Source organism: Apodemus sylvaticus, chromosome 1 (assembly GCF_947179515.1).
Source record: "Apodemus sylvaticus chromosome 1, mApoSyl1.1, whole genome shotgun sequence".
NCBI classification, from domain to species: Eukaryota; Metazoa; Chordata; class Mammalia; order Rodentia; family Muridae; genus Apodemus; species Apodemus sylvaticus.
In genome coordinates, this window is record NC_067472.1 from 113,584,507 (window position 1) to 113,597,709 (window position 13,203).

Genomic DNA, 13,203 nt, shown 5'->3' on the forward strand with positions numbered 1-13,203 from the left:
TTCCTTCCTTCCTTCCTTCCTTCCTTCTTTTCTTTCTTTCTTTTTTTCCTGCAATACATTTGTTTTGCCGGTTTCTTTGTGTAGCTCTGGCTGTCCTGAAACTCATTCTGTAGATAAGATTGGCCTCGAACTCAGAGATCTTCCTGTCTCTGTGTGTGCCACTGTGCCCAGCTGTCAATAAGCTTTTTCAAAGACACACAACTTTTGTGGAACTGCATCTGGGGCGCTGTGGATATATAGTAACACCGTGTGTGTGTGTGTGTGTGTGTGTGTGTGTGTGTGTGTATTTGTAGTATCTATAAACAATAAAATTATTTTGTAATTTTAAATATCAATTAGTCAATTATACTTTTATTTATTTGCTTTTGTTTTGTTTTGTTTTGTTTCTGAGGAGACAAGGTCACTGTAGATACTCCTGGTTGTCCTGGTACTTGCTATGTAGACCAGGCTGGTCTTGAACTCACAGAGATCTTCCTGCCTCTGCCTCCTGTGTGCTGGGATTAAAGGTGTGAACCACCATACCCCACCTACATTTTTACTTTTAAGATACAGAGCCTCACAATGTTGCCCACCCTACCCCCAACTCCTGTGCTCAAGAGAGCTCAGAGCCTGAGTATCTGGAAGCTAGAATCAGATGCATAGAATATGACATTCAGAATTCATCAATATACCTTGCATATAACATTCCAGAATTCTCTAAAAGTACAAATAGTACTTTAAAAAGAAATATAATAGTAACTCTATTTAAATAACACTACTCATCTTTAGTAAAGATGTATTGGTTGTTTTGTTTTGTTTTTGGCTATAGTAAACATGCATGGAGTGGAGAGTCGGAGGCTTGGCCTTAACCAACTCTCTGTATAGACTTGGCTGTCCTGGAACTTACTCTGTAGACCAGGCTGGCCTCGAACTCAGAAATTCGCCTGCCTCTGCCTCTCAGAGTGCTGGGATTAAAGGCATGCGCCACCACCGCGTACTTTTAGGGAGGCTCTTTCTCTTAAAAAAAAAAAAGTAGTTTAAAGGTAGCAAGTTCTTAGAGGGTTTTGTTTGTTTGTTTTGTTTCATTTGGCCCTGGGGTGGGGTGGGGGGGTTCGGGGAGGGGGAGGAGGAGTGGAAGGGATGGAGGGGAGAGGCGAGGGGGGGGTTAAGCCCAGCCAATAACCAGGCAGGCCCACACTCTACCACTGAACTATACCCTGGCACTGTACTGCCATTCAAAAACCCGTCACGAAGGTAATGATCTTTTTTTTTTTTCATTGATATATTTTTATATACATTTCAAATGATTTCCCCTTTTCTGGGTCCCCACTCCCCGCAAGTCCCATAAGCCCTCTTCCGTCCCCCCTGTTCTTCCATCCACCCCTTCCCATTTCCCTGTTCTGGAATTCCCCTATACTCTTGCACTGAGTTTTTCCAGAACCAGGGGCCACTCCTCCATTCTTTTTGGACATCATTTAATTTGTGGATTATGTCCTGGGTATTCAAGAAGGTAATGATCTTAAGCACACTAGATCTCATGTGTTTCGGTATGTATACAAGATTCTTATTTGAAAGTGACCCACCTATCTTAACAAAAAGCTTTCATAAGGAAATATCTATCTATATATATGTATCATAAATTATATTTAAGATTTAGAAATGAAATAAGGTACAGATCTCACTTTAAACACTAAAACTGAAATTAAAAAGTAAACCTGTGACATTATGTAATGCCTTGTTACATGGTTCCTCGGCACAAACATTTACAAAACGGATCATTATTTCTACCTGACACTTCTATGATTTCCCCTAAATTCACTGTGAGCCCCACCAAACTTCTTACACAGAGATGTGCTGCTATTCATATGGCATACATTGAGGCCATTTCAGCATGAACCATTTCAACTTACTATAACTCAGTATAAAGTAAATCCAATGAAGCATTATAGTTATGAAGGTTAAGAAAACAAAGGCAGTATTACATGTGGTGTTCACAGTATGTCACTGTCATTAAATTCATTAGTCCCTTCCTTTAAAGTCTTCTTGCTCTGGCATGTTTTTTTCCTGGCATGGTTTTAGAATTTTAGATTACATGTTTAACTTTGTGCTGAGTTGGTCAGCACCTTGATTGACATGAACGATCACAGTAAGGAGAGTACATAGACATAAAAGAGGGAGACCATTGAGGGACAGAAGCAGGGGAAGGACCTTTTTGTGGTAAGACATTAAAACAGAAGGTATTAAAAATAAGATGAAACAGTGTGTTCACAATGCAACATGCCAGAGTCATGGTTTCATTAGAAACCATCAGGAAATCATGAAATGTCATGAAAAAAAATAACTAATTATGAGATGAAATTAAATTTGTAGATTACAAATACAGCAGGGTCATCCACCATAGAGGCTTATAAAGATGTCATCTTCTCTGGCCGTGCCCCTCAGCTTTCTGTCCTCACAGGCTGCTGCCTCCTCTGCTCATCAATCATTTTGAACAGTTCCAACAGGGAGTTCCAAGGTGACCATCACGCCCCCAAACCCAGAGCTTTCAGCTGACCTTTGGACCAAATGTCTGCAGCATATCTGCCATTCCTAGAACTTCTTCAGCAGGTTCACAAACAGTCAGTCTGCAACACAGGCCTAGGAATAACCCAGTTCAAGACGGGTCCCTGTAACTCTTCTGTAGATATCCTTGGAGTACACAGTTAGAGCGTGACACTGAGCCCATCTATATTAACGAGCATTAACAGAGGGCATGGGCTATTCAAACAATACAACTTTTCTTTTTTAAACATAACTCATGATTTATGGGGTTTTCAGAATAGTGACATTTGGCTTGCTACTTAAGCCATCAGAGCCAACTAAAGCAGACTCTGAGTCAAACAGTCCAGTTCATCCATTGTATGCAGCTTCAGATAGATTTGCAGTCATTCTGAAGTTCTCCTCAAATTTGAAAGCCTCACTTCCTATGGAACAGGAGCTGGTGTAGGGACTGGAGAAGTTCTTGTAGATGCCCATCCGAATGAACACGGGCATGGCACTGGTGGGAATGCGGATGACGTGCAGATTCGTTTGGGCCCACACAGCATCAGGTTTTTCAATACTAGGTGCATGGCTTGGATCCAGATTTTGCTGTAAGCAGCATTAGAAATCAAATACTTGGGATGGAGAGGTGGCTCGGTGGCTAAGAGCACTGACTGCTTTTCTGGAGGTCCTGAGTTCAAATCCCAGCAACTACATGGTGGTTCACAAAACCAACTGTAATGAAATCTGATGCCCTCTTCAGAGGTGTCTAAAGACAGCTACAGTGTACTTACATATAATAAATAAATAAATCTTTTTAAAAAAAGAAATCAAATACTTCCTGATGCTCTTCAGGTTCTACCCTTCTTCCTCTTCTGCCCTGATATGCTTTGCTTCAAAGTCAACCAGCTTAACCAGGGTTCTGCCAATATCCATGACAAACCATGGAAATGTTTGCTTTTTGCCAGTTTTGTTCTTAATGGTGGGTGGCGGCCATCTCTCTAGGTCCCGAGTTACCTTTTTAACTTTGTTAACCTCCCCTTTTCCCTCCCTCTTTTCCTCTCTCCCTTCTTCTTTCCTTCCAGATTCACCTCTCGGTTGAAATTCTTGATCTTTCCATTTATTTGTTCATCTTTTCTTAGATTGTGTTACCCTATTTGTAGTAGCTTTTTAATGCCCTTATATGTTAATTTGACTTCACTCTGGAGTATCTACTATTATTGATTTTTTTCCCTTTCTGGTTTTGGGTCACGTGGTCTCCTTATTTGCCTTATTATTATTTTAAGATTCGTGTTTTTAAAAACGTATGTGTTCTGAGTGTGTGTTTATGCACACTGTGTGTGGGTCCTGGAGGAGGGCAGAAGATGGCTTTGGACCCTCGCTAGCTCGAGTTACAGGCAGCTGTGATCCGCCTCACCTGGCTGCTAGGAACCAAACTTGAATCTTTTGGTATAGCAGCAAGTGCTCTTAACAGCTGAGTCATCTCTCCAGGCCCTCATCGTGTCTTTTAATGTCTGATGACTTCTAGACCTGTTTTAAACAGCTATTGCGATTGCCAACGACCATCCCCACATGCCCTGTCCTATAATAGGACTTATTTAATTCAACCAGTGAATTTAAGTTGTCAAAGACAGGTGTGGTTTCCAATGTCTTTAAGGATGTTTTCTGTGTATAAGAGGGGTCCCTTCTGCCATCGTGTTGAGGGCTAAGTGCCTAAAATGCTAGCTTTGCTATGTGCCTAACCTTCAGTATTATGCTCTGCTACAGCCAAAGTCCTACTAGTTGAGGTTGGAGATGCAGCTCAGTTGGGAGAGCAATTGCTTAGCAAGTAGGAGGCCCTGAGTTCCAGCCCAGCACCAGAGAAAACCAGAACCAAACATGCTGGTGGATCTTTCCATGTCCCATGATGATTGCCATGTCCTGGGAAAGGCATCTTGGGCGCCACAGTTAACAGGTTGATGCAGCCTGGAGTCAGGACAAGGCCTGAGCTCACCTGTCACCAGTTGTCATCGACTTGTGCCTTTTTCCTTTAAATATTGATTAAAAGGTCAAACATATACATGTTCATCCAATATGGGGCTTATTTGTAACATTATTTCTATTTTTACCAATCTTAGCAGACCATAGTTAACCCCACTCCTATCCCCTTTAGCAGAATATTTATGGACAAGGAGGATGCAGATACCCAGGGATATCATTCTGTTAGAGACTGTTTACCTTTTGTAAGATGCTGTAGACTGAATCACAAGTGCTTCATGACCTATCTGTAGTAGAATTCTGAATCTTGTCTTTATCATATAATCTCCTAGTTGGAAGAGGCAGAAACTCCCCTTCCCCTGCCCCGCCCCCTCCATACTCCCAAATAAAGACGTGTTTAGCCTTGTAACTTGTTTTGGTCAAAGATACATGGACCAAAATGACAAACATGTCATGTCAAGATCTAGAGGGGTATCTCATGTTTCTGTCTCATGTTTTGAACTCCTATGACCCTTTATGAGAAAAACATGTCCCATGTAGCCACTGGTCCAAGGAGAATGAGGAAATTTGTAGAGTACACTTGAACCTAATCAAGAGCCTGGAATCAAGCCTATCTGATTCTAGCCCAACCCAGCAGAGCCACTGCAACCCACAGACCCAGAGGAGAAGAAACAATGTTGGTTTAAAGCTTGGAGAGTCTGAAGTTTACTGATAAGCAGCAAAACCTGTTTCAAACCAGTGGCTAAGGTTAAACTTTCTTTAAAAGTTTATGCTGATTTGACTCCATGAATTCTGTAATTCTTCAGTTGATTGACTGAGTCGCTTGAACCTCTCTTCTGCCTGGTTGAATTGGACATGTTCTCAATTCATGTTTGATTGACTCCATAATTATCATCATTCTAATAGAAATATTCAAAGTGGTTCAATAGTAAGGAGCTTTCCATTTTATGTATTTAACCCTAAGACAGTTAATAGTAATAAAACATGTTCATTTGAATTACACTTTTCTGATGGTTAAATTGGCTTTTAAAATAGTAATTTTTTGGGGCTGGAGAGATGGCTCAGAAGTTAAGAGTACTGACTACTACTCTTCCAGAGGTCCTGAGTTCAAATTCTGGCAACCACATAGTGGCTCACAACCATCTGTAATGAGATCTGATGCCCTCTTCTGGTGTGTCTAAAGACAGCAACAGTGTACTTATGTATAATAAATAAATAAATCTTTAAAAAGAACGGAAAATAGTGATTTTTATCTCAGTATAAAAGGATCTATCTGATTTTTATTGAACAGCCACAAGACATTTCTGTGTGTGTATATATATATTTGTGTATGTGTGTGCATATATGTGTACATGTGTATATGTGTGTATGCATGTGTGCACATGTATGTGTATATGTGTGTGTTTGTGTCCACATGAGTGTTTATTCTTTCTTTAAATCAGTTAATCCTTTTATAACATAGACTGTTCAAAGGCAAACAAAAACAAGGAAAGAAATAACAGTATTTTTTTCTCACTTACTGATCTAGGGGTAATTGTTACTAGCTTTTTGTTTTTTAACTTTCTTAATTTGTTTTCATTAATTAATTTATTTTTCATTAATTTATGTTTTTGATACTCTACATGCGTGTGTGTCTGTGCTCCATATGTGTTACCGGTATCCTCAGAAATCAAGAGAGGGCGTTGGACCCCTTGGGCCTGGAGTTACAGGTGGTTGTGGGTGCTAACCTGGTTCTCTGGAGGAAAGTACCCATCTCTCCAGTTTTTAGTTTTTGCTTTTTCTTTTAATATACTTTTACATTACAATAATATCACAAGTACATGCAAAAGAGTCATATTTATTTACCATTATTGGTTTTTTGTTTGTTTCTGTTTTGCTTTGTTTTGTTTTTGAGACAGGTTTTCTCTACATAGTCCTAGCTATCTTGGAACTCACTGTGTAGACCAGGCAGGACTCACAGAGATCCACCTGCCTTTGCCTCCTGAGTGCTGGAATTGAAGGCATGTGCCAACCATGCCCAACTCCTCCCATGATTTTGTTGTTGTTTGTTTTTTGTTTGTTTTTTGTTGTTGTCATTGTTTTCAATTCAGGGTTTCTCTGTGTAGTTCCTGACTGTCCTCACTTTGAACTCACTCTATAGACCAGGCTGGTTAGGAACCCAGTGATCTGCAGGTCTCTGGGGTTCTGAGATTAAAGGCCTGTGCCACAACCACCCATCTTCCTCCTTGATTTTTAAAAAATGATTCTAGGGCTGAAATATACAGGGCTCTATGCCTTATTTTTGAATAGTGATAAATCTTAGAGATTCTTCTAGAACATCACCCAAAGAGCTTCTTAAATCTTAAAAAGGAAAAAAAATTATACTGCATTCCAGTGTAATAATTCTGAAAATGACAGGAGTCCTATAAGTCAGAATTATATTTATGAAAACTCTAAAAAGTTATTTTCCATTTTTCTCACTTTCACTGGCATGCAATGGAGTTTTCCAGAAGCCACTGTTAACTGCAGCAGAGTAAAAACAGAAGTGGATACAAGAACTCATCCAACAGAAGTGGATACGAGAACTCAGCTGCCTTTTATTAAGTCAGACATTGAAGAGATTTGCAAAGAATCAAAACTTGCCAGGCAGAGATGGCATATGCCTTCAATCCCAGCCAGCACTGGGAGCCAGAGGCAGGTGGATCGCTGCATTTGAGACCAGTTCCAAAGTGAGTTTAGGATAGCCAGGGCTACACTGAGAAGTCCTGTCCCTCCAAAACTGGGGAAAATAACAAACAAAAACTGAGGTCTTTCTCATTGTGTTTTTTTTTCTTTTAGACACACAATGGGTGGATGCTTCTGTTCTGTTTCTGACACAGGACCTCTCTGTGCTTCCTGGGCTTCCCCGACTCGGAGCTCTTCCTGCCTCTGCCTCCCAAATGCTGCGCTTAGTACACTGTTTAAAATCAGCATTATTTATAATAATGTTCTAAATATTTATTACTATTTAAAATTATTAAAGATTTATTTTATTTAACATATAAGAGTGTTTTACTTCCATGTATATCTCTGCACTGCTTGCATGCCTGGTGCCCATAGAAGTCAAAAGGGAGAGTTTGATCTCTTGAAACTAAATTGAAACTAAAGTTATGGTGGCTATAAATCAGCACGTGGGTGCTGGGGACCAAGCCCATGTCCTTTGTCAGAGCCACAAGTACTTCTTTCTTTCTTTCTTTCTTTCTTTCTTTCTTTCTTTCTTTCTTTCTCTCTCTCTCTCTCTCTCTCTCTTTCTCTCTCTTTCTCTCTTTCTTTCTTCTTTTTGTTTTTTATTTTGTTTGTTTTTGTTTTTTGTTTTTTTTGTTTTTTTGTCTTTTTTTATTCGATATATTTTTTATTTACATTTCAAATGATTTCCCCTTTTCTAGCCCCCCCACTCCCCGAAAGTCCCATAAGCCCCCTTTTCTCCCCCTGTCCTCCCACCCACCCCTTCCCACTTCCCTGTTCTGGTTTTGCCCTATACTTCTTCACTGAGTCTTTCTAGAACAAGGGGCCACTCCTCCTTTCTTCTTGTACCTCATTTGATGTATGGATTATGTTTGGGGTATTCCAGATTTCTAGGTTAATATTCACTTATTAGTGAGTGCATACCATGAGTCACCTTTTGAGTCTGGGTTACCTCACTTAGTATGATGTTTTCTAGCTCCATTCATTTGCCTAAGAATTTCATGAATTCATTGTTTCTAATAGCTGAATAGTACTCCATTGTGTAGATATACCACATTTTTTGCATCCACTCTTCTGTTGAGGGATACCTGGGTTCTTTCCAGCATCTGGCAATTATAAATAGGGCTGCTATGAACATAGTAGAGCATGTATCCTTATTACATGGTGGGGAACCCTCTGGGTATATGCCCAGGAGTGATATAGCAGGATCTTCTGGAAGTGAGGTGCCCAGTTTTCTGAGGAACCGCCAGACTGATTTCCAGAGTGGTTGTACCAATTTGCAACCCCACCAGCAGTGGAGGAGTGTTCCTCTTTCTCCACATCCTCTCCAACACCTGCTGTCTCCTGAATTTTTAATCTTAGCCATTCTGACTGGTGTAAGGTGAAATCTCAAGGTTGTTTTGATTTGCATTTCCCTAATGACTAATGAAGTTGAGCATTTTTTAAGATGCTTCTTCGCCATCCGAAGTTCTTCAGGTGAGAATTCCCTGTTTAACTCTGTACCCCATTTTTTAATAGGGTTGTTTGGTTTTCTGGAGTCTAACTTCTTGAGTTCTTTATATATATTGGATATTAGCCCTCTATCTGATGTAGGATTGGTGAAGATCTTTTCCCAATTTGTTGGTTGCCGATTTGTCCTCTTGATGGTGTCCTTTGCCTTACAGAAACTTTGTAATTTTATGAGGTCCCATTTGTCTCCTGAGTGCTGCAATTAAAGTTGCGCGCAGCCACCACAAACAAGAGTTCTTAATATTTAAGAGTGTAACACTGTCCTGAAACCAAAGGGATTGAGAAATGCTATTCAGTCATATACTCAGAGCATAACTGAAGTTATCCTTTACCATCTGACAGTTACCTGTAGAGTAGAAAATATTTAATGCGTGCTCTGTGCTTTCAGTGGGTGCGCCTGCTCAAGAGCTCTGGACTCATGAATGAAGGACACACTCACACAACCTTTATATTTTATTATGCCTTAACTAGCTCAATAGCTAGGAGCTTCCAAACCTCCCCACGTCTCGCACACACTGCCCTCCGGTATATTGTTTATTTTCAATCATACTGAATGAGTAAGCTTCTATGAAGTTTATATCTCATGAGGACCATTCAATGAGGTGCGAAGGGAATGCCACAGCAAAGGGAAGATACAAATTTTGGCAGCTGCTGAGAGGACAGAGATGGAGAGGAAAGGCAGAGAGTCCTCCCTTTGAAAGAAAGCAGGCAGACACAGCTGCGCAGCGAGGAAGTGGGTCAGTCTTTATGGAGAAAGGGAGCTGGCCCACCGTGTTGGGAAAGCTTGCTGAGGGTTTCGACTGGCATCCAAAGAAGACAGACTGGGGAAAGTGGCGGCTCACACCTTTAATGGGTTCACACCTTTAATCCTAGAAATTGGGAGGCAGAAGAAGTTGGATGTCTGAGTTTCAGGCCATCATTTTCTACAGTTCAAATTCCAGGACAGCCTGGGCTACAGAGAAACTCAGTCTCTCTCTCTCTCTCTCTCTCTCTCTCTCTTTTTTTATTTTTTATTTTATTTTGTTTTTGAGTTTGTTTTTTCGAGATAAGGTTTCTCTGTGTAGCCCTGGCTGCCCTGGAATTCACTCTGTAGACCAGGCTGGCCTCAAACTCAGAATCCGCCTGCCTCTGCCTCCCAAGTGCTGGGATTAAAGGCGGGTGCCACCACTGCCTGGCAGAAACTCAGTCTCAACCCCCAAAACCTAAAAAACCCCAAAACCAAAAAACCAAGGCTTTTTGAATTAGAACTTGGAAACCAGGTAAGCTTAGCTGCATGCTAACCACGGCCACAGTCTGGCCACAGTCTGATTTGCTTTGTTGGGAGTGGAGTTGTGGCTTCAAACACATCATTTATATCCATCCCATATATATATATATATCACTTTATGAGGTGAAAATTGTCTTTTTCTTTTCACACACCAGAAAGCAGTCTGAGAGAAATCAGTGTTCAGTGAGGAAGTCATGCTGCAGGGACCAAGTGAAATTCTTGTTACCCAACTCTGTACTTTGTATTGAGTTAAGAATTCTCCATGTGGAGGTCCTTGATCCATTTGGATTTGAGCTTAGTACAAGGAGACAAGGATGGATCAATTCGCATTCTTCTGCATGAAGCCAGACACTCTGAAGCTAATAGAAAAGAAACTGGGGAAGACGCTTGAGGACATCGGTACAGGGAGAAAGTTTCTGAACAGAACACCAATAGCGTATGCTCTAAGAGCAAGAATTGACAAATGGGACCTCATAAAATTACAAAGTTTCTGTAAGGCAAAGGACACCATCAAGAGGACAAATCGGCAACCAACAAATTGGGAAAAGATCTTCACAAATCCTACATCAGAAAGAGGGCTAATATCCAATATATATAAAGAACTCAAGAAGTTAGACTCCAGAAAACCAAACAACCCTATTAAAAAATGGGGTACAGAGTTAAACAGGGAATTCTCACCTGAAGAACTTCGGATGGCGGAGAAGCATCTTAAAAAATGCTCAACTTCATTAGTCATTAGGGAAATGCAAATCAAAACAACCCTAAGATTTCATCTTACACCAGTCAGAATGGCTAAGATTAAAAATTCAGGAGACAGCAGGTGTTGGAGAGGGTGTGGAGAAAGAGGAACACTCCTCCACTGCTGGTGGGGTTGCAAATTGGTACAACCACTCTGGAAATCAGTCTGGCGGTTCCTCCAAAAACTGGGCACCTCACTTCCAGAAGATCCTGCTATACCACTCCTGGGCATATACCCAGAAGACTCCCCACCATGTAATAAGGATACATGTTCTACTATGTTCATAGCAGCCCTATTTATAATTGCCAGATGCTGGAAAGAACCCAGGTATCCCTCAACAGAAGAGTGGATGCAAAAAATGTGGTATATCTACACAATGGAGTACTATTCAGCCATTAGAAACAATGAATTCATGAAATTCTTAGGCAAATGGATGGAGCTAGAGAATATCATACTAAGTGAGGTAACCCAGACTCAAAAGGTGACTCATGGTATGCACTCACTAATAAGTGGATATTAACCTAGAAAACTGGAATACCCAAAACATAATCCACACATCAAATGAGGTATAAGAAGAAAGGAGGAGTGGCCCCTGGTTCTGGAAAGACTCAGTGAAGCAGTATTTGGCAAAACCAGAACGGGGAAGTGGGAAGGGGTGGGTGGGAGGACAGGGGAAGAGAAGGGGGCTTACGGGACTTTTGGGGAGTGGGGGGGCTAGAAAAGGGAAATCATTTGAAATGTAAATAAATTATATCGGAAAAAAAAAAAAAGAATTCTCCATGCAAGCCAGGTGGTGGTGGCGCACGCCTGTGATCCCAGCACTCTGGGAGGCAGAGGAGCCTGGTCTACAGAGTGAGTTCCAGGCCAGCCCGGGCTATACAAAGAAACCCGGTCTCGAAAAAAACAAATCCAAAAAAACCAAATGAATGAATGAATGAATGAATGAATGAATGAATAAAAGAAAAGAAATAATTCTCCATGTATATATCTCATCGGCTTATTTCACTTACATAATGGACTTTGTTTTTGCCTTGGTCTAGGCTGTTTCCTCTGAGAGGCTAGTCCTGGAAGAGGGTGAGTGGATCCAGTCTCTCCACATTCCCAACAGAAAACAGCGTGCTAGCCACGATGTTCTATTGTGACTCACAATAATTTCAACCCTCGAAACAAATGACTGGTCAAATTTACTTTTAAAAAATATATGTATGGGTATTTTGTCTGTGTGTATATATGTATGGGTATTTTGTCTGTGTGTATATATGCACACCATGGTACCTTGGTGTCCTCAGGGGCCAGAAGAGGACATCAGATCGTCTGGAACTGGAGTAATATGCTTGTAGCTGCCTTGGTGATGTATTCTGCCTTGTGGGTGTTAGAAATTTAGTTCTGGCTCTTTGGAAGGGTAGCCAGTTCTTTTAACCACTGAGTCATTTCTCCAGCCCCTGAATTTTAGAACTCACTAGGTTAAAACTAATTCACCTAATTTTCAGAATAAATTGTCTATGAAACTGTTAATAATTTCCTCCCATAGTGAAGCACTTCACCTTGGAGGGAAGCTTTTTAAACAGGAAGGTAAGCGACTCAAAACAGCTTCAGGAAGTCCCTGAAATTGACCAGATTCACTAAGTCCTTCCCTGCCAGAGCATGTAAAAGCAACAGATTTTCAGAGGAGACAAGCTGTGAAGAAGACCCTAATACCATACCAGCTGCCTTGAAGAAACAGAAACCAGCCCAGCTGCCCGGAAGAGGTTTAGAACAATGGAGGCATCTGGAAAGGACACCCTCCAACCTGCATTGCTGCTGCAGGCTGTGTTTCATGTTCCCAGGATTTGTGAGCTGTCACCCATGCCAGGGTGGGCTTTTGGTGTCTTAAAGACACTTCTGATGCAGTAAGTAACCCAACAATCTTATTGGTTTACCAGTTGGACTGTGCTGGTGTCAGTACTTTGGTCTGTTATGGGCTCCCTATCTGGGGTAAGTAGATTTTGTGTGTGTGTGTGTGTGTGTGTGTGTGTGTGTGTGTGTCTTGAGTCTTCCTAGGAAAAGTTTTGTCATACAACAGTAACCAAATCATATTAAAATATATTTGACAAAGACAACAAAATAAAACTTAAAACCCAGCATAAGCCACAATAGTCATTTGAAAACAACCAACCCTACATACAGAAACACACAAATATATTTTAATGTCTTTTGTTAATTCATGAAACTTATACTGTATTGTTGCTACTTTTGATTTTTGCACACAAAGGAGATAACCTAAGAATATTTGAAAAAATATAAAATGGACTTATTAAAGATGTAGCTTGGCAGTACTATACTTGCCTGGCATGTATGCCATCCTAGATTTGATGTCCAGCATTGGAGAGACAGAGAGGAGAGATAGAGGAGGAAGAGAAGAGGAAGGTGAGGAAAAGGGAGAGGGAGAAAAAGAGGGAGAGGGAGAGAAAGAGGAGAGGGAAAGAGAATGGTGAAGAGAGAAAATATGAATATATTTACCAAACTGTAA

General features: G+C 40.8%; 1 pseudogene; it reads right to left on the bottom strand.

Moving 5' to 3' along the window:
- Positions 1–2,524: 2,524 nt before the first annotated feature.
- On the bottom strand, positions 2,525–3,474 carry LOC127685435 (pantothenate kinase 1-like; annotated as a pseudogene).
- Positions 3,475–13,203: the final 9,729 nt, after the last annotated feature.